The sequence below is a fragment of the Meles meles genome, chromosome 10, assembly GCF_922984935.1.
Source record: "Meles meles chromosome 10, mMelMel3.1 paternal haplotype, whole genome shotgun sequence".
NCBI lineage: Eukaryota > Metazoa > Chordata > Mammalia > Carnivora > Mustelidae > Meles > Meles meles.
In genome coordinates, this window is record NC_060075.1 from 42,709,770 (window position 1) to 42,735,657 (window position 25,888).

Here is a 25,888-nt window from a genome sequence, read left to right on the forward strand (position 1 = left end):
TAAAGTGCCTTCTGGCTACAGTGAGACAAATGGGCCATGGGAGGGGCCTGGAGGCCACACCTGAGGTACGGAGGGCAACAGGGCAGGTGGTGGCTGAGGGAGGCTGGGCTTGGTGTGTGCAGTGGAGGTGATGAGGCGTGGTCACGTTGGGGATGCGCTGTGAGGGGGGTTGAGGAAGCCTGCTTGTGGATTGCTAAGAGGCTGTGAGGGAAGGAAAAAAATCATGGAGTTGGTGTGTGAAACAAAGGCAAACATGTGAAAATTCCTCCTGACACACATCTCGTGAGTGATAATTGCAATTTCTTTTTCCGATTTCTTCTGTTTCCCCTGTCATTGGATCATTTTTGGGTCAAATGACTCAGTGTAGCTCTTGGTGTTAACACTGTCTGGAGTGTTCCTAAGACCATATCTGTGGGGGAACAGATTTGCCTGTGTGACTTGCTGCAAACAGAGAACACCAGAAAACAACTCGGGATCGGAGCCTGTGTTAAGTGATTTCGTGGAGTGTTCAAAGAAGCAGAGTACTCTTCCAGATTGGATACTGTAAGGAAGTCAAATTAAATCTATGCTTGGATAACTTAATCCTTTTTATCTAGGAGGTGGGAGAAGTGGAGTGGAGCCAAAGATGAAATTGGTAAAAAGGCCGTGGTCACTCATGTTAGCTGAGAGAAGGAGACATTTGATTATTTTCATGGTTTTCCCAATATCCTTGTTCTTTTCTGTGCTCAGAAATAATTTCAAAGGAGTCTCACTTTTATCTCACTGACATGATCCCAGAGTGACCTCATCTGATGCTGGTGTTCTGTGAAATTGTTTATCTTCGGTAGGACCTCATGGTCTTGCTGTTAGGGCGGCTGTTGGCTTTCAGAGATTTATTTGTCTAACTCTCATTCTGGTCAAGGTTCGGATAAAACGAGGCCACAGGATAGTAATCCACAATACTGAGATTTTCACCATTACTGAGATTCTGTTTATCAGGAGGTTGTCCAGAAAACATTATTTGTACTTGGACAAGTTAGTACTCCTTGCTCCTTTTATTGAAGGATTCATCGTTGAATAATCTGATCTGACAATGTTTGTGCATTTTTGACAGTACAGAATGTGCCGGTCAAGTGGGATATAGGCAATTATGAAAGAACAACATTAGTTTTTGTAATAAGTTGTAAAGTCAGGGCCAGATGACTAATCCCAGGCCAAGAAAACATGCCCCAGAGTCCAGGTGGGTCTTCTCCAGAGATCCAGGTCATGTTTCTTCTTTTTTTAGGTCTAATCATAGACTGTTCCATTTCTCCAATCGTATTCATGCTGGCAAAGTAAGAGGCATTTCCCTTAGCATAAATTCCCCCTTAGCTAGTAAACTTAGCTAGTTTTCTTAAGTTTTCAGAGTAGGGATAATGTGTACATGAAAGTAATATTGTAAGGGGCACAGACTTTATTGAATAACAAAATCCTACTTCTACTTTTACTCATTTTATAAATTATTCATGTAATAATTTACAGTGAAGGATTTGCTAATAATCTTTCATGACTAGATATATACAGATATATAAATATAAAAATAAATGATAAATATAAATATTTAACTATAGCTTTAAAATATAGTTAACCTATTGGTATATTTTAGAACAATACATATATTATATTGGGTTTATCTTGAACATTTTTCCTATCATTTGTATATATTTAGATGATTATTTCGTCAGTGAGTGAAATAGCACAGAACTTGGTCCTTAAATGATAATATATCTGCTTCTGACACTTAATCAAATTAGAAAACTTATTTATTGCATGGTTGATAGTAAGCCAGAAATCATTATAATTTTGGATTTATCATTTGAATACATTCATTTTAATAAGCAAACTATTAAGTCATATCCACTGAGGAGGCATCATAGGCTTCAAGTAAGGCAGGAAAGGATCCTAAACTAGGGTCCATATCATAGTGGCTATATGACACAGAGAGGTGGGTGTTGAAGCCTAATGTGAGCGTGGAAGGAGTGGCACCAGGCATCCCACCCCCAGAGGGGCTGTGATTGGAAATGTAAACAGTTAGAAGAGAAAATAAACAAAGAAAATGGTTTGGTTTGGTAAAAGTATGTAAACCCAAATGTAATTACAGAAGGAGCTTCTGGGGCAATGGGTCTTGTACCCCTGCTGATGCTGCTCAGCTTATTGTAGGTGGATAATCATGTAGCTTTCACTCTACCTTTCTACCATTACTGCAAGGAGGAGACTGTGAACCAGAAATAGGCTTACTCTGTAGTGCCCTGGGTGAGCTAACCTTGGACAGCTGTCGCTCTGAGGTTATTAATTCTTACAGCAACTTTGGAGTCGTAGATACTGTTGTGATCTTGATATTTCATAGGAGAAACCTGAATATTGGAGTAGTTAGTATCTTGCCCACATTCACAAAGCTCATGAGCTATCTACCTAACAGTGAACTCAGGGCATCCATACTCATAACCCCCATGCGATCAGGGTCCCTCCTGTTCTGGGTTGTTGCCCCTACATCTTTTTTTTTTTTTGCAAAGTGTCCCTGGTTAGAGGGGAATCAAGGTTGATTCCAAGATTTTCATGCTGAACAACTGAGTGGTTAGTGGTATCATTTCCTAGGGTGAGGAAGACAGAGGTGGAGCAGGTCTGGGGTAGGAAATGATGAGTCAAGGTTTCTGTTACATTTGGGCTGCTTATGAGACAACCAGTGGAGAGCTGAGTCAGTAGTTGGATTTATAAGGCTAGAAAGATTAAGGACAAAGTTTTGCAAAATTTATTGTTACCTCAAAAAAGCCCTTTTCTATTCCATCCATGAATTTCTAAAGAGACACACACACACACACACACACACACACACACTCACATAGTTTGAGAGAGAGAGAGAGAAGAGAAGGGCAAAATGGCAGAACTAACATTATTGAATATAAGAAATTGGTACATGAGTGTTCACTGTATTCTTTTACTTTGTTGAGGTTTGAAATTTTTTTCTAACAGACATTACATGTGAACTCTTTATTGACTTAAACTATAGTTGTCTTCATACATCAGCATGCTTTTGCAAATTATGACATTCTGTTCTCCGACTATATGCCATTGTGGTACTTTGTTACGCCCATTTTGCAGATGAGGGAAGTGGAGCACAGAGAGATAAGGGAAGTTGTCCAAGTTACATGGGAATTGGTGGGGCTGGAGTTTGTATCTAGGTCTCTCTGACTTCAAAACCGGTGTTCTTTCTACTACGCTCCTACTTGCCAGGCTGTAGTGTGTGTGTATCTGATGGTATTTAAACAGACTTTATGTGGCATGGGGATACCATACTAAGTTACATTTCCACAGAAAATTATTCGCTTTTTAAAAAAAAATTTATTTATTTAACAGAGAGAGAAATCACAAGTAGGCAGAGAGGCAGGCAGAGAGAGAGGGAGAAGCAGGCTCCCCGCCGAGCAGAGAGCCCGATGTGGGGCTCGACCCCAGGACCCTGGGATCATCACCTGAGCTGAAGGCAGAGGCTTTAACCCACTGAGCCACCCAGATGCCCCAGTTATTCACTTTTCAATTATTTTTATTAATATGTCAGTGGAGAAGTCTAAGGTTAGTCCCATACTGAACGCCATCACCTTTTTACCGTGTTCTTTTTTATTTTAATTATTTTTTTATGTTTCAAGTTTTTATTTAAATTCTAGTTAGTTAACATATACTCTCTATGGTGTTCTTATTTCACTTTTGAGTGAAGAAGGATCAGGCTTCCAGGCTCGGAGCTTTCAGATAATAGTATCTCTAATAGATATGTAAGTATATATATATGTGTGTGTATATATACATATGCATATATATACACACACACATTATCCAAGGCTGGGGAGCTTTGAATGATGTGTGTGTGTGTGTGTGTGTGTGTGTGTGTGTGTGTGCATGCACATATTTACTTAAATGTGTGCAGTTCCTTTTAAAATAAATTTACTTAAGTAAAAAAGGAAAAAGAATGAATTTCTCAAAGTAAAACAACAGATACACTAGTTGTATGATAATACAGCAAAGACTCTGGCCCAAATTGTGAATTCGGTGTGTGAATTACTAAAGTTTCAGAATGCTTTTCTCAGTCATGGTGCTTTTCACTAGACAAACCACTCCTCATAAGAAAACATGTTTTATCCATAGCTTTAGTGAATGAGGTCCACTAAAATATTAATTATCTGAGCATTCGTAAGCATAACTGAATCAGCTTCCATTTGCTTAGATAGATAGACATTTTAGTGGTTCATAGCAAAATGTAATAAACAGAATAACTGTAGGCTTTAATGTAATCTCACACAATCCTATTACATCCCAATTACTTTTTTGACCTTTTTAGGGTGCTCCTTGCCTTAAAAACACACACAATCTGTAGTTCTGAATGTCTTCCCTGTGCTATGCCAAGCAGATCAATAGATCAGAAAGAATGAATATCTTGCCATCTCTTCCATTTGTTATAATGCTGTCCCAGGAAAGGCATAATGCATGCCTCCCAGGCATTGTAAATGTAATATTATAAATATTTACTTGTTGTTTGTTATAAACTCCCCATTTTTCATTCCCATAAGTTTCAGGACCTTAATAATATCTTTTGTTTCTCTTAAGTTAATAAATAAAATTTAGGATCAGTCTTATTGCTGCATCAAAAAAGGTGAGAGATTTGGCACCTGGGTGGCTCAACTGGTTAAGCCACTGCCTTCAGCTCAGGTCATGATCCCAGAGTGCTGGGATCTAGTCCCTCGTCGGGCTCCCTGCTCCATGGGGAGTCTGCTCCCTCTGACCTTCTCCCCTCTCATGCTCTCTCTCACTGTCTCTCTCTCTCTCAAATAAATAAATAAAATATTTTTTTTTTTTTAAAAATGTGGGTGATTGACTGAGTTAGACATAGATTTGGTGCTAGAAAGAAACTCATTTGGACAACTATATACAGAAGAATGAAACTCAACCATCCTCTTACACTATACACAAAGATAAACTCAAAATGGATGAAAGAATTCAATGTGAGACAAGAATGCATCAAAATCCTAGAGGAGAACATAGGCAGTAACCTCTTCGACATTGGCCACAGCAGCTTCTTTCAAGACATGGAAACAAAAGTGAAAATGAACTTTTGAGACTCCATCAAGATAAAAACTTCTGCACAGCAAAGGAAACAGTCAACAAAACAAAGAGGCAACCCACGGAATGGGAGAAGATATTCACAAATGACAGTACAGACAAAGGGCTACTATCCAAGATCTACAAAGAACTTCTCAAACTCAACACCCAAAAAACAGATAATCAAGTCAAAAAATGGGCAGAAGACATGAACAGACACTTCTCCAATGAAGACATACAAATGGCTAACAGACACATGAAAAAATGTTCATCAACATTAGCCACCAGGGAAATTCAAATCAAAACCACATTGAGATACCACCTTATACCAGTTAGAATGGCAAAAATTAACAAGGCAAGAAACAACAAAGTTGGAGAGGATGTGGAGAAAGGGGAACCCTCTTACATTGTCGGTGGGAATGCCAGTTGGTGCAGCCACTTTGGAAAACAGTCTGGAGGTTCCTCAAAAGGTTAAAAATAGAACTACCCTGTGACCCAGCAATTGCACTACAGGGTGTTTACCCCAAAGATACAGATGTAGTGAAAAGAAGGGCCATATGTATCCAATGTTCATAGCAATGTTCACAAAAGCCAAACTGTGGAAAGAGCTGAGATCCCCTTTAACAGATGAATGGATAAAGAAGATGTGGTCCATATATACAATGGGCTATTACTCAGCCATCAGAAAGGATGAATACCCACCATTTACATCAACATGGATGGGACTGGAGGAGATTATGCTGAGTAAAATAAGTCAAGCAGAGAGAGTCAATTCTCATATGGTTCCACTTACTTGAGGAACATAAGAAATAACATGGGGGACTTAAGAAGAAGGAAGGGAAAATTGAAGAGGGGGGAATCGGAGGGGGAGATGAACCATGACAGACTGTGGATTCTGAGAAACAAACTGAGGAGCTTACAGGGGACAGGGGCGGGGGGATGTGTTGGCCTGGTGATGGGTATTAAGGAGGGCAGGTATTGCATGGAGCACTGGGTTACTTACACGTAAACAATGAATCATGAAACACTATATCAAAAACTAATGATGCACTGTATTGTGACTAACATAATAATAATAAAAAAAGAAACTCCTTTATTTATTTATTTGTGATTTTATTTATTTATTTGACAGACAGAGATCACAAGTAGGCCGAGAGGCAGGCAGAGAGAGAGAGAGAGGGGAAAGCAGGCTCCCCGCCAAGCAGAGAGCCCGATGCGGGGCTCGATCCCAGGACCCTGAGATCATGACCTGAGCCGAAGGCAGAGGCTTTAACCCACTGAGCCACCCAGGTGCCCCAAGAAACTCCTCTTTAAAGTAAGTTTATAATGCACGTAGAAGAGAATGGTAGAGTCACTTATCCAGTCCAGGTAGGATATCCATTCTCTATGTAGAACAATCCATGTGAAGTCCAGTTGTCTCCAACCATTTCCACACAACAAGGAGTTTGGCAAATGATAATAATATAAATAAATTAATGCACTTGTTCAAAATTAAATAGTTAAACTGCCATTTATTGAACATCTATGTATATCAGGTTCAAAGCTATCCTTGGTGTGAACAAAGCTGTGTAAGAAATGCTGACTGCCTGGGTGGCTCAGTGGGTTAAAGCCTCTGCCTTCGGCTCAGGTCATGATCCCGGGGTCCTGGGATTGAGCCCCGCATCACGCTCTCTGCTTGGCGGGGAGCCTGCTTCCTCCTCTCTCTCTGCCTGCCTCTCTGCCTAGTTGTGGTTTCTCTCTGTCAAATGAATAAAAAATATTAAAAAAAAAAAGAAGAAAAAAAAGAAATGCTGATTGCCCCCTGGAGACTTCGTGATTTGGTAAGGAGGAATGCTAGACCAAGGAAATACCAGTACAATGAGATGGGGCAAAGACAGAGGAGAGTGCCAGGTACAGTGGTGGCACAGAAGAAGCTGTGATTGGCTCTACTTGGTAGAGTCTGAGAGCACTTCTACAGGACAAGGGGCATGAGCAGGGTCTTGAATGCTGAGGGGGAGTTAGATGAGCTCTAAGTAAGGTAAGGGAAGTGATCTCAAAGTGGACACTGATTTCAAGAAGGAGGATTCTAAAGTGTACAGAAGTATGTTCTGCAGTCATTACTATTTGGAAAGATTTTTAAGGTTTATTATAGTTACATTCATTTGCAGTGCATAGAAAGCCCAATTAGTGCTTTAATTGGGTAAGGATCTGTTTGTTTCAAGCAACAAGAGTGTAGTGTAGACCACCTGGGTCTGGGATGATACTTTGGGGATGCATTCGCAAATTAGGTTCCTTTCACATTTTGCTAACATTAGCTTATGGCCTTAGTCTTCGTGTTTGTGCCTCATGGTCACATGCGTGGCTCCAGGGTCACAAGCCACATCCAAGCAGGAAGGTTAGAAGAGGGATGAAAGGATATTCATGAAGGGATATTATAACTGAGCTTTTTCTTTTCAAAAAGCTATTCTGGAATTTCCTACTAGAGGCTTCAACTAACATCATTGGCCAAAACTTGCTACATGGCCATCCCATCTAAATGCAAGGGAGTCTGGGAATCCAGAACACTAGCTTTCCAGCCTGTGACTGAGGAAAGCAAGAGAAAAGGGGGCTGCGGATAGCATGTGAATAACCAATGCACAAAGTCTAGTGCAGAGGTCTTGCAGGTGATAGAGTTAAGCCCAAACTGTATAATTTTTAGCACTGAAAGAGGTTTAAACATCTCAAGGAGGAGAAAACATCTCCTCTAAGCTTTCTTTTTTTTAAAGATTTTATTTATTTACCTGACAGACAGAGATCACAAGTAGGCAGAGAGGCAGGCCGAGAGATAGGAAGGGAAGCAGGCTCCCTGCTGAGCAGAGAGCCCGATGTGGGGTTCCATCCCAGGACCCTGAGATCATGATGCAGAGGCAGAGGCTTTAACCCACTGAGCCACCCAGGTGCCCCTAAGCTCTTTATTTTGTAGATGAAACAATTCAGGTCCAGAGAGGCCAGAGACTTGCTTGGTATCATACAGTAGCATGACAGAGCTGAGCTAGAACTCAGATCCCTTGGTTTCCAGCCTGTGGCCTTTTCTCATGGACACTGAACGGACATGCTGAATGTGGATTATAGTTTACTTTGATCTTGAGTTGAACTATAATCACAAAATACTGTTGAAAGTTTCTATAATGATTATAATCATAACAGAAAAATAGTATTTACAAGCAATAAAAACTCTAGGAGAAACTGAGAACAAGAATCATGAGCAAATACTGATAAAATAACCCAATGTGTACTTGGTATCTCAGTATCTTACTTTTCCCTAGACTGGAGATAAAAGCTGGAAGACCATGATTATACTGGGCAAGAATAAAAGCTCCTGTCCTTTGAGGGAAAAAAACTCTAAAGCAAAGTTGGTTATTCTAGGAAGAATTCAACTAGCCTAGACAGTGATTATCAAATCTTTCTCCTAACCCTTCATTAGATCTTTCAACTCAAGATGATATTCCTCCAAAAGAAAGCTATTTTTTGGTGTTGTGGAGCCCATTTCTGATTACAGCATTCCTGCTTATCACACTGTCTAAGGCCTTGGCAAATGTTCCTTTGCAGAGAGGAGGATAAAGGATGGGAAACATTCTGCAAAGACTGTATTCTTCCCTTTGCAGTGAGAGAAGATCGTTGTCCAATTATTCCCTCTTACCTAAAGGAAGGCCAATGAACATCCACACTACAATTTAAACCATGGAGCACACAGGTTGTTTTCTTATAGCTCATGTGAAGACTGATTTGGAAAGTATATGAAAAAATGTTGTAATGACTTGATAAGTAAGCAAGTATGCCAAATATTACCTACCAATTGTAAACATTTTGAGAATGAAACATAATCGATGCAGACACAGATTATATATGTCTATAAGTTTTATCCATCAATACATATTCATGCAATGCTTACCCAGATAACCTCATCTGAAGTCTGTTGTTTTGATGTGAGTCACGTATGTTTGTGGCTTATGAAATTTTTGTCTTCAATGGTTTCTTACATTTTGTGACATTCTGAGTTTTCAGTATTTTAAAATTTGTTGAAATTACCTTAATGTCTGCTCTGCATTTCACCATTTTCTATCCATATAGCAACTAGTAGCCTTCTTTCACTTACCACTAATTCAGGTGGAACTTTATTATAATTCCATAGTATAAAACAATCATATTTACTTTTCATGTGTTTAGCATATGGTAGGTACCCAAATATTGATTAGTTGAATCATTTTATATGTGTATTGTCAGCATTCAAACAGTGTGTGTGCATTGTAGTGAAATGCAATCCTTCATTTTTACTGAACCACATTGTAATTTCCTGCAGACATTGCATGTGGCCATATTCCCCTCATTTCAGTTAGTCCAAACCATAAATGGGTTGTATATACTATATGCATAACAGCAGGAATGAATGACCACATTAATCACAATCAGGATCATAGGGATATAGGTGTGGTGGACAGTTTGTGGCTATTAGTGTGTTATAAAGTACCTGAGTATCACAGATTGTGTGTGAGTTTTAGTCTTGCAAAAAATTAACGTACATTTAAAAAATTAGTTTACGATATTAATCATCATCATATATTTTTGTTTGATTTTCCAAGGCTCCACCACCCTGTATACACACACACACACACACACACACACACACTTTGAAACACAGTTTCACTTAACTGAACTTACCCTTAAAATGTGGGGAGCGTGGGGGAGGAGTCAAGATGGCGGAGAAGTAGCAGGCTGAGACTACATCAGGTAGCAGGAGATCAGCTCGATAGCTTATCTAAACATTGCAAACACCTACAAATCCAACGGGAGATCGAAGAGAAGAAGAACAGCAACTCTAGAAACAGAAAATCAACCACTTTCTGAAAGGTAGGACTGGCGGAGAAGTGAATCTAAAACTACAGGAAGATAGACCGCGGGGGGAGGGGCCGGCTCCCGGCAAACGGCAGAGCAACGGAGCACAAAATCAGGACTTTTAAAAGTCTGTTCCACTGAGGGACATTGCTCCAGAGGCTAAACCAGGGTGAAGCCCACGCAGGGTCAGCGTGGCCCCAGGTCCCGCAGGGTCACAGAAGGATCGGGGGTGTCGGAGTGTCGCAGAGCTCGCAGGTATTAGAATGGAGAAGCCGGCTGCAGAGACAGAGCCTCGGACTGAACTCTCAGCTCGGGGTTACCTTGAACTGGTCGCGGGCTGGGTGAGCTCGGAGCGCGGCTAGAGGCTGGGGATACGGGAGTGATTGGGTGCTGTCCTCTAGGGGCGCACTGAGGAGTGGGGCCCCAGGCTCTCGGCTCCTCCGGGCCGGAGACTAGGAGGCCGCCATTTTCATTCCCGTCCTCCGGAACTCTACGGAAAGCGTTCAGGAACAGAAGCTCCCAAAAGCGAACCCGAGCCGATTACTTAGTCCGGCCAACAGTAAGGGCGGTACATCCCGCCTCCAGCAAAGACACTTGAGAGTCACTACAACAGGCCCCTCCCCCAGAAGATCAACAAAATATCCAGCCAGGACGAAGTTCATCTATCAAGGAAAGTAGGTTCAATTCCTAAGACAGAAGCGCAATTCCAGAGGAGGAGAAAGTAAAGCACAGAACTCATGGCTTTCTCCCCATGATTCTTTAGTCTTGCGGCTACTTCAATTTTTTTTTTCTTTTTTCAATTTTTTTTCTTTTTTCTTTTTTCTTCTTCTGTTAAATTTTTAAAAAACTTTTACCCTTTTCTTTTTTAACGTTTTTTGACTAGCTTATATAAATATATATATATTTTTTCTTTCTTTTTTATATTTTTTCTTTGTTTTATTTTTTAAATTTTTTTCTTTTTTTTTTTCTGAACCTCTTTTTATCCCCTTTCTCCCCCCCGTAATTTGGGGTCTCTTCTCATTTGGTTACAGCGCATTTTTCTGGGGTCTTTGCCACCCTTTTAGTAGTTTATTTGCTCCTTCATATCCTCTTATCTGGACAAAATGACAAGGCGGAAAAAATCACCACAAACAAAAGAGCAAGAGACAGTACCGAAGGCTAGGGACCTAATCAACACAGACATTGGTAATATGTCAGATCAAGAGTTCAGAATGACGATTCTGAACATTCTAGCTGGGCTCGAAAAAGGCATGGAAGATATTAGAGAAACCCTCTCTGGAGATATTAAAGCCCTTTCTGGAGAAATTAAAGAACTAAAATCTAACCAAGTTGAAATCAAAAAAGCTATTAATGAGGTGCAATCAAAAATAGAGTCTCTCACTGCTATGATAAATGAGGCAGAAGAAAGAATTAGTGATATAGAAGACCAAATGACAGAGAATAAAGAAGCCGAACAAAAGAGGGACAAACAGCTACTGGACCATGAGGGGAGAATTCGAGAGATAAGTGACACCATAAGACGAAACAACATTAGAATAATTGGGATTCCAGAAGAAGAAGAAACAGAGAGGGGAGCAGAAGGTCTATTGGAGAGAATTATTGGAGAGAATTTCCCTAATATGGCAAAGGGAACAAGCATCAAAATCCAGGAGATGCAGAGAACCCCCCTCAAAGTCAACAAGAATAGGTCCACACCCCGTCACCTAATAGTAAAATTTACAAGTCTTAGTGACAAAGAGAAAATCCTGAAAGCAGCCCGAGAAAAGAAGTCTGTAACATACAATGGTAAAAATATTAGATTGGCAGCAGACGTATCCACAGAGACCTGGCAGGCCAGGAAGAGCTGGCATGATATATTCAGAGCACTAAATGAGAAAAACATGCAGCCAAGAATACTCTATCCAGCTAGGCTATCATTGAAAATAGAAGGAGAGATCAAAAGCTTCCAGGACAAACAAAAACTGAAAGAATTTGCAAACACCAAACCAGCTCTACAGGAAATATTGAAAGGGGTCCTCTAAGCAAAGAGAGAGCCTAAAAGTAGTAGATCAGAAAGGTACAGAGACAATATACAGTAACAGTCACCTTACAGACTAATAATGGCACTAAATTCATATCTCTCAATAGTTACCCTGAATGTTAATGGGCTAAATGCCCCAATCAAAAGACACAGGGTATCAGAATGGATAAAAAAACAAAACCCATCAATATGTTGCCTACAAGAAACTCATCTTAGACGCGAAGACACCTCCAGATTTAAAGTGAGGGGGTGGAAAACAATTTACCATGCTAATGGACATCAGAAGAAAGCTGGGGTGGCAATCCTTATATCAGATCCATTAGATTTTAAGCCAAAGACTATAATAAGAGATGAGGAAGGACACTATATCCTACTCAAAGGGTCTGTCCAACAAGAAGATCTAACAATTTTAAATATCTATGCCCCTAACGTGGGAGCAGCCAACTATATCAACCAATTAATAAGAAAATCAAAGAAACACATCAATAATAATACAATAATAGTAGGGGACTTGAACACTCCCCTCACTGAAATGGACAGATCATCCAAGCAAAAGATCAACAAGGAAATAAAGGCCTTAAATGACACACTGGACCAGATGGACATCACAGATATATTCAGAACATTTCATCCTAAAGCAACAGAATACACATTCTTCTCTTGTGCACATGGAACCTTCTCCAGAATAGATCACATCCTGGGTCACAAATCAGGTCTCAACCAATATCAAAAGATTAGGATCATTCCCTGCATATTTTCAGACCACAATGCTCTGAAGCTAGAACTCAATCACAAGAAGAAAGCTGGAAAGAACCCAAATACATGGAGACTAAACAGCATCCTTCTAAAGAATGAATGGGTCAACCAGGAAATTAAAGAAGAATTGAAAAAATTCATGGAAACAAATGATAATGAAAACACAACAGTTCAAAATCTGTGGGACACAGCAAAGGCAGTCCCGAGAGGAAAATATATAGCGGTACAAGCCTTTCTCAAGAAACAAGAAAGGTCTCAAGTACACAGCCTAACCCTACACGTAAAGGAGCTGGAGAAAGAACAAGAAAGAAACCCTAAACCCAGCAGGAGAAGAGAAATCATAAAGATCAGAGCAGAAATCAATGAAATAGAAACCAAAAAAACAATAGAAAAAATCAATGAAACTAGGAGCTGGTTCTTTGAAAGAATCAATAAGATTGATAAACCCCTGGCCAGACTCATCAAAAAGAAAAGAGAAAGGACCCAAATAAATAAAATCATGAATGAAAGAGGAGAGATCATAACTAACACCAAAGAAATACAGACAATTATAAGAACATAGTATGAGCAACTCTACGCCAACAAATCTGACAATCTGGAAGAAATGGATGTATTCCTAGAGACATATAAACTACCACAACTGAACCAGGAAGAAATAGAAAACCTGAACAGGCCCATAACCAGTAAGGAGATTGAAACAGTCATCCAAAATCTCCAAACAAACAAAAGCCCAGGGCCAGACGGCTTCCCAGGGGAATTCTACCAAGCATTTAAAGAAGAACTCATTCCTATTCTCCTGAAACTGTTCCAAAAAATAGAAACGGAAGGAAAACTTCCAAACTCATTTTATGAGGCCAGCATCACCTTGATCCCAAAACCAGACAAGGATCCCACCAAAAAAGAGAACTACAGACCAATATCCTTGATGAACACAGATGCAAAAATTCTCACCAAAATGCTAGCCAATAGGATTCAACAGTACATTAAAAGGATTATTCACCACGATCAAGTGGGATTTATTCCAGGGCTGCAGGGTTGGTTCAACATCCGCAAATCAATCAATGTGATAGAACACATTAATAAAAGAAAGAACAAGAACCATATGATACTCTCAATAGATGCTGAAAAAGCATTTGACAAAGTACAGCATCCCTTCCTGATCAAAACTCTTCAAAGTGTAGGGATAGAGGGCACATACCTCAATATTATCAAAGCCATCTATGAAAACCCACCGCAAATATCATTCTCAATGGAGAAAAACTGAAAGCTTTTCCGCTAAGGTCAGGAACACGGCAGGGATGTCCATTATCACCACTGCTATTCAACATAGTACTAGAAGTCCTAGCCTCAGCAATCAGACAACAAAAAGAAATTAAAGGCATCCAAATTGGTAAAGAAGAAGTCAAACTATCACTCTTTGCAGATGATATGATACTATATGTGGAAAACCCAAAAGACTCCACTCCAAAACTGCTAGAACTTGTACAGGAATTCAGTAAAGTGTCAGGATATAAAATCAGTGCACAGAAATCAGTTGCATTTCTGTACACCAACACCAAGACAGAAGAAAGAGAAATTAAGGAGTCAATCCCATTTACAACTGTACCCAAAACTATAAGATACCTAGGAATAAACCTAACCAAAGAGGCTAAGAATCTATACACAGAAAATTATAAAGTACTCATGAAAGAAATTGAGGAAGACACAAAGAAATGGAAAAATGTTCCATGCTCCTGGATTGAAAGAATAAATATTGTGAAAATGTCCATGCTACCTAAAGCAATCTACACATTTAATGCAATCCCTATCAAAATACCATCCATTTTTTTCAAAGAAATGGAACAAATAATCCTCAAATTTATATGGAACCAGAAAAGACCTCGAATAGCCAAAGGAATATTGAAGAACAAAGCCAAAGTTGGTGGCATCACAATTCCGGACTTCAAGCTCTATTACAAAGCTGTCATCATCAAGACAGCATGGTACTGGCACAAAAACAGACACATAGATCAGTGGAACAGAATAGAGAGCCCAGAAATGGACCCTCAACTCTATGGTCAACTCATCTTCGACAAAGTAGGAAAGAATGTCCAATGGAAAAAAGACAGCCTCTTCAATAAATGGTGCTGGGAAAATTGGACAGCCACATGCAGAAAAATGAAATTGGACCACTTCCTTACACCACACACGAAAATAGACTCCAAATGGATGAAGGACCTCAATGTGAGAAAGGAATCCATCCAAATCCTTGAGGAGAATGCAGGCAGCAACCTCTTCGACCTCAGCCACAGCAACATCTTCCTAGGAACAACGGCAAAGGCAAGGGAAGCAAGGGCAAAAATGAACTCTTGGGATTTCATCAAGATCAAAAGCTTTTGCACAGCAAAGGAAACAGTTAACAAAACCAAAAGACAACTGACAGAATGGGAGAAGATATTTGCAAACGACATATCAGATAAAGGGCTAGTATCCAAAATCTATAAGGAACTTAGCAAACTAACACCCAAAGAACAAACAATCCAATCAAGAAATGGGCAGAGGACATGAACAGACATTTCTGCAAAGAAGACATCCAGATGGCCAACAGACATATGAAAAAGTGCTCCATGTCACTCGGCATCAGGGAAATACAAATCAAAACCACAATGAGATATCACCTCACACCAGTCAGAATGGCTAAAATCAACAAGTCAGGAAATGACAGATGCTGGCGAGGATGCGGAGAAAGGGGAACCCTCCTACATTGTTGGTGGGAATGCAAGCTGGTGCAACCACTCTGGAAAACAGCATGGAGGTTCCTCAAAATGTTGAAAATAGAACTACCCTATGACCCAGCAATTGCACTACTGGGTATTTACCCTAAAGATACAAACATAGTGATCCGAAGGGGCACGTGTACCCGAATGTTTATAGCAGCAATGTCTACAATAGCCAAACTATGGAAAGAACCTAGATGTCCATCAACAGATGAATGGATAAAGAAGATGTGATATATATACACAATGGAATACTATGCAGCCATCAAAAGAAATGAAATCTTGCCATTTGCGACGACGTGGATGGGACTAGAGCGTATCATGCTTAGTGAAATAAGTCAATCGGAGAAAGACAACTATCATATGATCTCCCTGATATGAGGACATGGAGAAGCAACATGGGGGGTTAAGGGGATAGGAGAAGAATAAATGAAACAAGATGGGATTGGGAGGGAGACAAACCATAAATGACTCTTAATCTCACAAAAGAAACTGGGGGTTGCTGGGGGGAGGTGGATTGGGAGAGGGGGAGGGGGCTATGGACATTGGGGAGGGTATGTGCTATCGTGAGTGCTGTGAAGTGTGTAAACCTGGCGATTCACAGACCTGTACCCCTGGAGATAAAAATACATTATATGTTTATTAAAAAAAAAAATTGGAAGGGGAGGTGAACCATAAGAGACTATGGACTCTGAAAAACAACCTGAGGGTTTTGAAAGGTCAGGGGTGGGAGGTTGGGGGAACAGGTGGTGAGTAATAGGGAGGGCACGTTTTGCATGGAGCACTGGGTGTTGTGCAAAAACAATGAATACTGTTACGCTGAAAAAATAAATAAAATGGAAAAAAAATGTGGGGAGCGTGGGGCGCCTGGGTGGCTCAGTGGGTTAAAGCCTCTGCCTTCAGCTCAGGTCATGATCCCAGGGTCCTGGGTTGAGCCCCGCATCGGGCTCTCTGCTCAGCAGGAAGCCTGCTTCCCCCTCCCTCTCTCTCTACCTGCCTGTCTGCCTACTTGTGATCTCTGTCTGTCAAATAAAAAAAAAAATCTTAAAAAAATGTGGGGGGGCATGCTGCCATTCTTTTCTAGTTTCTTCTGTTTTACACTGTGTCCTTAACAAAAAGGGGATCAGGCCACTAAGCTGATTTTATTACTGATTGTAAACGGCAAATTGAATAACACAGCCAAAGGGAGCACAAAAGTTTTGATGGGCTAATATATCTTCAGACGCATAGCACATGCTTAGTAACTATTAGTTGATGTATATGATGTCTTCTCTTCTCTTACAATTCTTGTAAGGCACACACTGAAAAGAAAAATCCTGAACAAGTAGTAATGATATAAATCAGTTACATAATTGAAGTTACAGGCTGCAATATGTGATTAAGAAATGAAAGAGTGGTATGGATGCTAAGTTTTGTGAGTTAAGCTAGTAAGTGGTTATTCCTTGCAATAGAAAGATAAACTATTTTTGTGATTAAAAGCCTGATTCTTGGGCACCTAGTTGGCTCAGTTGGTTAAGCGTCTGCCTTTGACTCAGGTCATGATCCTGGGATTCTGGGATCGTTAAGCCCTGCATCCGGCTCCCTGCTCAGCGGGAAGCCTGCTTCTCCCTCTCCCACTCCCCTGCTTGTGTTTCCTCTCTCACTCTCAATCTGTCAAATAAATAAATAAATAAATTTTATGAAACTACCTGATTCTTGATATCAGTTTTAATTTAGTCTTTGTTTTTGAGACAAATATGACATAACTAGACAAGTCAGTCAGCTATAGCAAATGGAGAACAAAGAACACACTGATAAACTACGTTTTTGCTTAACTTCCAAATCCAAAGGGTAATACTTTATTGAGATAATATGTTCTGCTTTAATTTTTAATCTTGGTAAGTGAAGAATCATGTGCTCCTCAAGTTCTTAACTGTGTAACAGTCTAGCTTGTTATGAACTTGTATATGCAGATATTTCCTATCTGAGTAGGTATTTTTTTCCTTGAAATAGTTTGACTATGTAGAAAATTTATTGTATTCACAGATCCATACAGATTTAGCAATAAAGTTTTAAGGCAAATTTTTCAAACTATATCTAGAAACCACCTAGAAATATTTTACGAATTTTACAAATTTTACAAATGCCTGACTTCCACCCCGTGGTGGTTCTAATTTAAATATCTGAGGTGCAACTGGTCATGAGGATTTCGAAAAGTGATTTTATACACAACTGATAAGTTACTGAACACTACATCTGAAACTAATGATGTACTATATGTTGGCTAATTGAATTTAAGCAAAAAAATTTAAAAAATTATTTTAATGAGAAATAAAGTTTAGGAACTGTGTTGAGGGAACTGTAGCCATCCCTTTGTCTCCCGAAGCCTTCAGTGTCTTGTGATGGTCTATCCTTTCTTTTTTTAAGATTTTATTTATTTATTTGACGGAGAGAGAAAGAGAAATCACAAGTAGGCAGAAGGCAAGCGGGGGGTGGGGAGGGGGGAGCAAGCTCTCCGCTGAGCAGAGAGTCCAATGCGGGACTTGATCCCAGGACCGAAGACAGAGGATTAACCCACTGAGTCACCCAGGTGCCCTGTGATGGTCTATCCTTGTCTTGACTAAGATGTAAAGACCAAAATGTCTCAGTTAAAAATATGTCCCTCTTAAGATAGATGTGATAATTGAAAGAAAATTTTTAGATTTTTTAGATTATCTAATCTCCCTCTTTATTTTTTAGATTATGTAAGTAAGCTGTGAGAGTTGACTATGTGGGAAGGGAAAAGTATTTACTAAATATTTTACTAAAAACTATCATTAAATTCCAGATCAGCAGAATTTTATTTTTATTTTTTTATTTTAAAAATTTTATTTATTTATTCATGAAAGACAAAGAGAAAGAGAGGCAGAGGCAAAGGGAGAAGCAGGCTCTACTCAGAGCAGGGAGCCTGACATGGGACTCGATCCTAGGACCCTGGGATCACAAGCTGACTAAAGGCAGATGCTTAACCGACAGAGCCACCCAGGTGCCCCAGATCAACAGAATTTTATACTGGCTACGAGATGATCTTCTATTTTTATGAAGCTGGGATGGATTATAGAGGGAATGAATGTTGTGTGAAAGAAAGGGGGTTTGGGAGGTTGTTATGAAAATGCGTGTTAAAGCCACATACATGTGCAAAGTAATTTGATTTTTATTGAATCAGGGAAGTTGATCCGTTTAATAAAGATGGGAAAAACTACAGGAAGAAGGCAAGCTACAGTCAAAATGAGATTGGCATTTTGAAACAAAGGAGCAAATTTTGAATATTCCCTGGGGATTAATCACTCTCTAAATTCTATTAATATGTTCATTTAACCAGTGACAACATGGCACTTTTTTTTTTTAATATTTTATTTATTCGACAGAGAGAAATCACAACTAGGCAGAGAGGCAGGCAGAGAGAGAGGAGGAAGCAGGCTCCCCGCGGAACAGAGAGCCCGATGTGGGGCTCGATCCCAGGATCCTGGGATCATGACCTGAGCCGAAGGCAGAGGCTTTAACCCACTGAGCCACCCAGGCGCCCCAACATGGCACTTTTTAAAAAAAGATTTTATTTTCTTATTTGTTAGAGAGAGAGTGGGTGAGCACAGGCAGACAGCGTGGTAGGCAGAGGCGGAGGGAGAAGCAGGCTCTCCACTGAGCAAGGAGCCGGATGCGGGACTCGATCCCACATGACCCGAGCCAAAGGCAGCTGCTCAACCAACTGAGCCACCCAGGCGTCCCAACATGGCATGTTTTAATGCAGGCATAGCTGCTGGATTACTTATTTGACCATGAAAACAAATGCTAAGTCAATTGTCCTGACATGGCTGAACATTAGAATCATGTGGGGAGCTCTGAAAAGGCTCCAGGCTTCAGGCTACATCCCAGCTCAAAGATATCAGAATCCCTGGGGTTGGAGTCTGTCCCCAGTACTGGTGCCTCCAGTGTACACCCATGAGTGAGGGCCCCTGTACCAAGTAAAGAAAATTGTTGGTGTTAGATACAGCCCTGTTCTTCTGTCATTAGAGGATAAATGGCATCACTGGAGTGTGGGGTGCATGCTTATAATGGGGTTTTCGAGTGTGGAGCATCTTCTAAAACAGGACAAATGAGGCTTTCTAAAGACTTATCCTTCTTAGACAACTTTTGTGAGAGGGGTTTATTATTATAAATCCTGTTTTACAGAGGGTTCAAGAGGTAATCCGTATCTTAGGGAATCTAAGATAGCCAAAACCTACCATCCCTGAGAGGCTTTTCTACACAGCTATGCAATAGGCAGTGACAAGAATAGGTTTCTACTTGTGTACCAACTCCACATGACTGGTGCTGATTTCCTCAAGCACAGTGAGAGAGAGTCTGAGGCCAAGTCTAGCTTCAGCAGAATGCATACCGGGCTGCTTATGATGTCCACTACAGGAATGGAGGTGAACTATGGAAATATTTATGCTACCTTTTTCTTACCTTGGGTATCAAAGACAGAGCTGGAGGTGTAAAGTGGAAAAGGGATAAATGAGAATTCCAGTTCCACTCCTGTAGTGGTTTTAAAATATTTTGCAAATTGTTAGACACACTTGTCCTAAAAGAGTGGAGTCTATTTCCCCCTCTATTAAATATGACTGGTCTTAGTGAGTTGTTCCTAACAAATGGAATGTAGTCGAAGTGATACGATGGACAGCCAAGCGTATAAAATTTTGGATTGCTCATTCTGAGGAAAGCTGGCCACCACGTCATAAGGACACTTGAGCAGCCCGCTGAGGGACCAGCTTAGGGAAGACCTGAGGACTCCCACCCCCAGTCAACACCAGCCTACCGGCCATGCCCCAGTCAGGCATTCCGAAGACCGTAGTCCCAGCTTGACTGAAATCCAAAGCCGGAAGCACTCATCCCACCTGTCTCCCAGCTCCTGACCCAGAGAGACTGTGTGTGATAGTAGATGTCTATTGTTTTAAGCTAAGTTCTGGGGTTATTTATATTAGGCAGCAACAGATAGAGCTTTTTTTTTTTTTTTTTTAAAGATTTTTTTTTTTTAATTTATTTGACAGAGAGAGATCACAAGTAGACAGAGAGGCAGGCAGAGAGAGAGAGAGAGAGAGAGAGAGGGAAGCAGGCTCCCTGCTGAGCAGAGAACCCGATGCGGGACTCGATCCCAGAGATCATGACCTGAGCCGAAGGCAGCGGCTTAACCCACTGAGCCACCCAGGTGCCCCCAGATAGAGCTTTTTAGTAGCTTTATTCTCCCAGCTTTGGTTTCCTCATCTATAAAATGGAGATAACAAATATTTCATAATGCTGTTTTGAAGTGAGTTAATAGTAAAACCCACCATTCGTTGAATATATTTGAGTACTATTACATAATCATGCACCGTACTAACCTGTGAATTATTTCCAGGTGCGACAAGCCAAGGCCTTTGGAATGCAGGCTGACCCAGGCAAGCAGTGTGAAAGGGATGTATTTTTGGTGATATTTGTGTTTTTCTTGCATTGTATGAAGTCTCCTCTTTCTACCAGTGTTTCTTATTATCTTAAGTGGAAAGAAGTCAGACCTGGGCATTAGCTTTGAGTATTACGTTCCACGTATACTTGCACTGTGAGAGTTCAGAGCAGGTAATCAAGCATTTAGGAAAGGCTGATAACCCATTACTATGAAAACAAGGAGCCACTACATAATGACTGTCTGGGGGACAAGTGGAGGTTATAGGGTTTCATGTTTTTCTGAGAGATGAGCCCGGATTTCTTGTGTTGATGCAGAGAAACTTCTTCCTGGTTAGGGGAAAGCTATGTTGTTCAAACTGGGGGTCTTGACGGTTCAAAAAGAGGCAGAGGAATCATTGTGAGCTGCCCACTGGTGACTCAGGTGGGTCTCTCCTCAGGTGGGGTCCAGGTTTGTGAATCTAGAAACTTCACTCTCTGGGTATATTAAAAATTTGTTGATTCATATACTTCAGCAAATATTTATAGAGAGCTGACCATATAGCAGACATAGCACTGAGATCTGGATAGGAACCAGAACGGTAAATTCTAATTTATGGTAAATTCAGTGATATGTGATGAAAAATCTGAGCTTCAACAGGCTAGAGTGTGTCAGGGATGGGCTCCTTTACATAGTTCTGATTTATTCATCCACTGTGCACTTGGAACAGGTAAAACACATGTCACAAGGAGCAGACTTATCTTCAGTCTTTTCATCTGAGGCCACCTCCAGCCAGTTCTTCATTTTCCTATTTCTCTGCTTCTTTTCCTTCTTTTGGCTCTAGACTTTGGTTCCTGGGCTTCTCTGACCCCCAGCATGGACTTCGTTTTGACCTTAGACCCTCCCACAAGAAGGCTTTTGATGTTCACCCTCCAAACCATGTAACCATGGTCAAGGCCTTGTTGGCCTTGAGGGTTGGTTGCAGCTTCCTTTGATAAGTATATGATTCAAGTTTGTTATGCTTCAACAAAATCTGCAAAAAATATTAGTAGATATAAAGTGACTAGGCTTGGTAATACAACTTTGGATTTAACTGTCCCATGTGGTACTGGAATTAAAACATAGGACTGTCTCTACAGAATATGAACATGAAGTTTAGAAGGAAGGCAAGTATCCCAATAATCTAATAAATTTTTTTTTACCATAATGACATGATTATTTTAGGAACAAAGAAAATTTATTCCTCTCTTTCTCCTAGAAGAATTTTTGGTCTACTCATCAGCTCTGACTCAAATTAGTGTAATGGTTCAGTGAGATCTCGCTGATTATCCATGTGACCGTAATGTGAACTGTAGTTTCCTCATCTGTCAGATGGCACTATTCATGCCTGTGTTGCAGTTTGCAGAGGGATTTGAGAAGAAATGCTGGGATGCCTGCAACATGCCAGGCATAGTGCTGGGACATGCATGTCCACAATAGTTTCTTTCTCCTCCTTCCCCTGCCCTATCCCCCATCCTCCTTTCCCTCCTCTTCTTCCTTATTTGCATTCCTGTTTTCTCTCTAAAGGCATCAGTGGGTATGTAATATGGGTGTGCTGGGAGAAGCACCCCATTCCAGATAAAGTGGGTAGAGAGCTAGACCAGTGCCTACTGTATAGTGGATGCCCAATGATATAACAAAGATGATCTCTCCGTGGATTTTCTGCAACAAAAGCAATGCACTCCAAAATAAAGAGTTGACTTTATTTCCACCATAGCCCCCTTCTCTAGGCAAAGTGACTATTTTCTCCCTCCTTTCTTACCTCTCTCTTTCCCACCTCTTTTTCTCTCTCTCTCTGTTTCTTTCCCCCTTTCCCCATATCTTTCTTCCAAAATCTCTTTGATTTTTAAACTCTTTAACAATGTTTAATGCTTTCTTCCTGAACTTTTTCAAATCTCCCCTTCCATTTCAAGTCTAAACTGGACCCAGAACTTCCAGGGCTGGGTTACAATATAAGTCATAGCAAGGAAAATTGGGAGAAGGGTGTCAATAAACAGAAGTGTGTGACCATGAGCAGGAGATACTCTGTTGCTTCTAGGGTTACAGGAGCAGAGGCCAGTAAGCTGTTGCTATTGTCAGAAGAGCCCAGCTTCTTTTCAGAAGCTGTGACATTTGCTGGGACTGGACCCAGTCTCAGGTGCACCGCCTCTTGTAACTGGCTGACTTGTTCTCCACCTTTTGGCAACATCACGCATGCAGGTCAAACCTAGCAATTGAGTGCTAAATGAAACCACAGAAAGCAGGCCATCTCTGTCAACTTCTAAAGGTACTGTCTATTAATATTCTAGGGTAAAATGGAAAAGCCAATGGCACCATTTTATTGTCTCAAAGAGCTCCTTTTCTCATCTGCCAAGGGAAAATAGGTACGGTTTTGGAAAGATGAAAAGATGCTGGTGTGACAGTGTCTGTTCTCTGGTCAGCTGGCAATGAAGGGGGGTCAGAAATAACTTAGCTGAGCAGGGTGTGCTGGAAACAGCATGGGTGTTGTAGACAGGCAAGCTGGGTTGAGACCCCAGTTCTGTTACTTGCCACCTGTGTCTGTGGTAGACCAGTTAGCCTCTCCAAGCTTCTCCTCCCTCATCTGTAATAAAATGAGGGTGACAGTCATTCTTTCATGGGCTGCTATGAAGAGTGAGAAGACTGTGCACATGCCCAGCTCTGTGTCTGATAAACACTTGGGGCTCAAATGTGAGTTCCTATTCCTTAGACCTAATTTGAATCTGTATTTCTTCTATCCAGACCATATGTCAGCATGTATTTAGAAAACAAAATCACTTGCTTAATCCTCCAAAAAATATTTACCCTTTCTAAACTCTGTCAGATTAGCCAAGGGAGAGTGTTTGGCTAAGTAGGAATTGAGTGCATGATCCTCATTCCTGCTCAGAGGGGCTCTGGAACTGCTCTTTCCCTTGGATAACTTCTGGGTAAAATCAAAACATAGCAGTTCCCCACTGAGAAGGCCTTGTTATTTCTGGAATGAAAGAAATGGAAAACAGGATGATTCTGTTTCTGAAGGGCCAAAGCTCCCTTGCCCTCATTGCTTGGTCATGCTCTGGAGGTCTTGTCAGACAAGGCCTGTCCCCTCACCAAGGCTGGGCTCTTGGGTGTTGTGCTGGGCCTCTCCCAGCTGCAGTGGGAGTCAGTGGCAAGACTCTTATGTCACTTTACTCATTTCCATTTTGTGTATTTTAGGACCATAATGATTTCAGAAACATAAATTATAATCCCTTACACTTTACATTGACCTTTAATTTCCAGAATATCTGAGCCCGTACCATCTCTTAGTCATCTTACCACATCCTCACAGTTTTCAGAGATAGGAAAGTATTAGCCCCATTCTACAAGTAAGGAAACAGAGAAGTTAAGAGATAGACCTTAAATAAGGCTTAACCTAGTGCTTTCCTAGTGCTCTTGGCACACCCTCATCCGAGGTCAGTGGGTAAGAGCAGATCTGGGCATCCCACAGAACCCTTTATTTATTTATTTTTTTTTTTTAAAGATTTTATTTATTTATTAGAGAGAGAGAGAGAGCAAGCACAGGCAGAGGCAGAGGGCAAAGCAGGCTCCCTGCCAAACAAGGAGCCCGATGTGGGACTCGATCCCAGGACGCCGGGATCATGACCTGAGCCGAAGGCAGCCGCTTAACCAACTGAGCCACCCAGGTGTCCCCACAGAACCCTTTAGAACTATGTTCCAACCCAGTTCCACCGCTTGTTGGTTGTGTGACCTTGCTGGATTAACTTTGCTGAGCCCAAGGTCCAGGGGAAGGGGCATTGGGGTGGAGTAATGATGGCGGCTGCTATTTTTGGATGCCTCTGAGGAAGACAAGAAATTATCTTTACTCCCCTGGGAACCTCTTTGAGGAAGGAGGCATCTTTAAGCTTTATAATCCTGGAATGTCTTCAAGGAGGGAGATATTCCCTATCTTTATCATATATGCTCACTCTTTCCAGCTTCTAAGGCATGTTTGTTATTCAGTCATTTCGGAGCAGAGCTTGTCAATGTCTTTGCTCAAAGGAACCAGACTGTGTAGAAATGACAGGAAATGTGGAGAAAATTTTCTCCCAACATCAGCAAAGCCTGACCTGCACTGATAAAAGATTATTTGGGATCAGTATTTATGCTGTTTGAGAATCAGTCACAAATTTTGCTGTAGAAATGTTCATGTGTCTGATTAATTGGTGTTGCCCTACCTCCGATAGGGTATGTCATACAATACACAGTGGGTGCACATTTGCCTTTCTGGGACCCCCCAAAAAGTGCAAGACACATCTGGCCCCAAAGATTATAACTAAGAGATCATGGCCCTGTATAGGAAGGACTTTCAGTATTTTCTTTCTGTGCTCCCGTATGTCTGCTTTCAGGTGCCCCATTTTGGAGGCTATTGCTCTAGAGAAGTACATCTCTGAGTATGGGACATCAGCGGCAGGCCTGCGATGGAGTGACCTTGGGCCAACATGGAAATCACGTCTGTGCCCGTATCAGCTCACTTGTTCCCAACCAGACTTAATAAAAGAATCAGCGGGTTGCTTTTCATTCCAGTGAGTGCTCCTTATCTCATCAAAGGCTGCACTTGGAGAAGCACTGCTCTAGCGCAGGAGCCCCCCCCTCAAAGACTGGAGCCTTAGCTGAACCATCTTTGGATCCGAGCTCTATCATGGCGCCTGGGACATGATGAATGCTGGATACCGTTTTACACTTGTTGCATGGTGCTCTCCAGAGACTGACTCTCTCTAGCTTTTGCCTGCCTCTGAACCCACCCCCTTTCTTCCACCCCAACCCCACTGCTCTTTCTTTACTGACGGTATAAGCACCCTCTCCTCCAAGAGCCTTCCCAGTGTCTCCTATGCAGGAGAATTTGCTCCATTCTCTGAACCTCTCTGGAGACACAACCACAGGTCGCTTCTTACAGTCCTATTTGCTTCCTTTTCAGTTACTTCAGTTCATGAC

General features: G+C 41.1%; 1 long non-coding RNA gene across 1 annotated transcript in view; it reads left to right on the plus strand.

Moving 5' to 3' along the window:
• LOC123951457 overlaps positions 1 to 25,888 on the plus strand; it is an 86,851-nt gene that overhangs the window by 14,240 nt on the left and 46,723 nt on the right. The gene's annotated exons all lie outside the window — the stretch shown is intronic.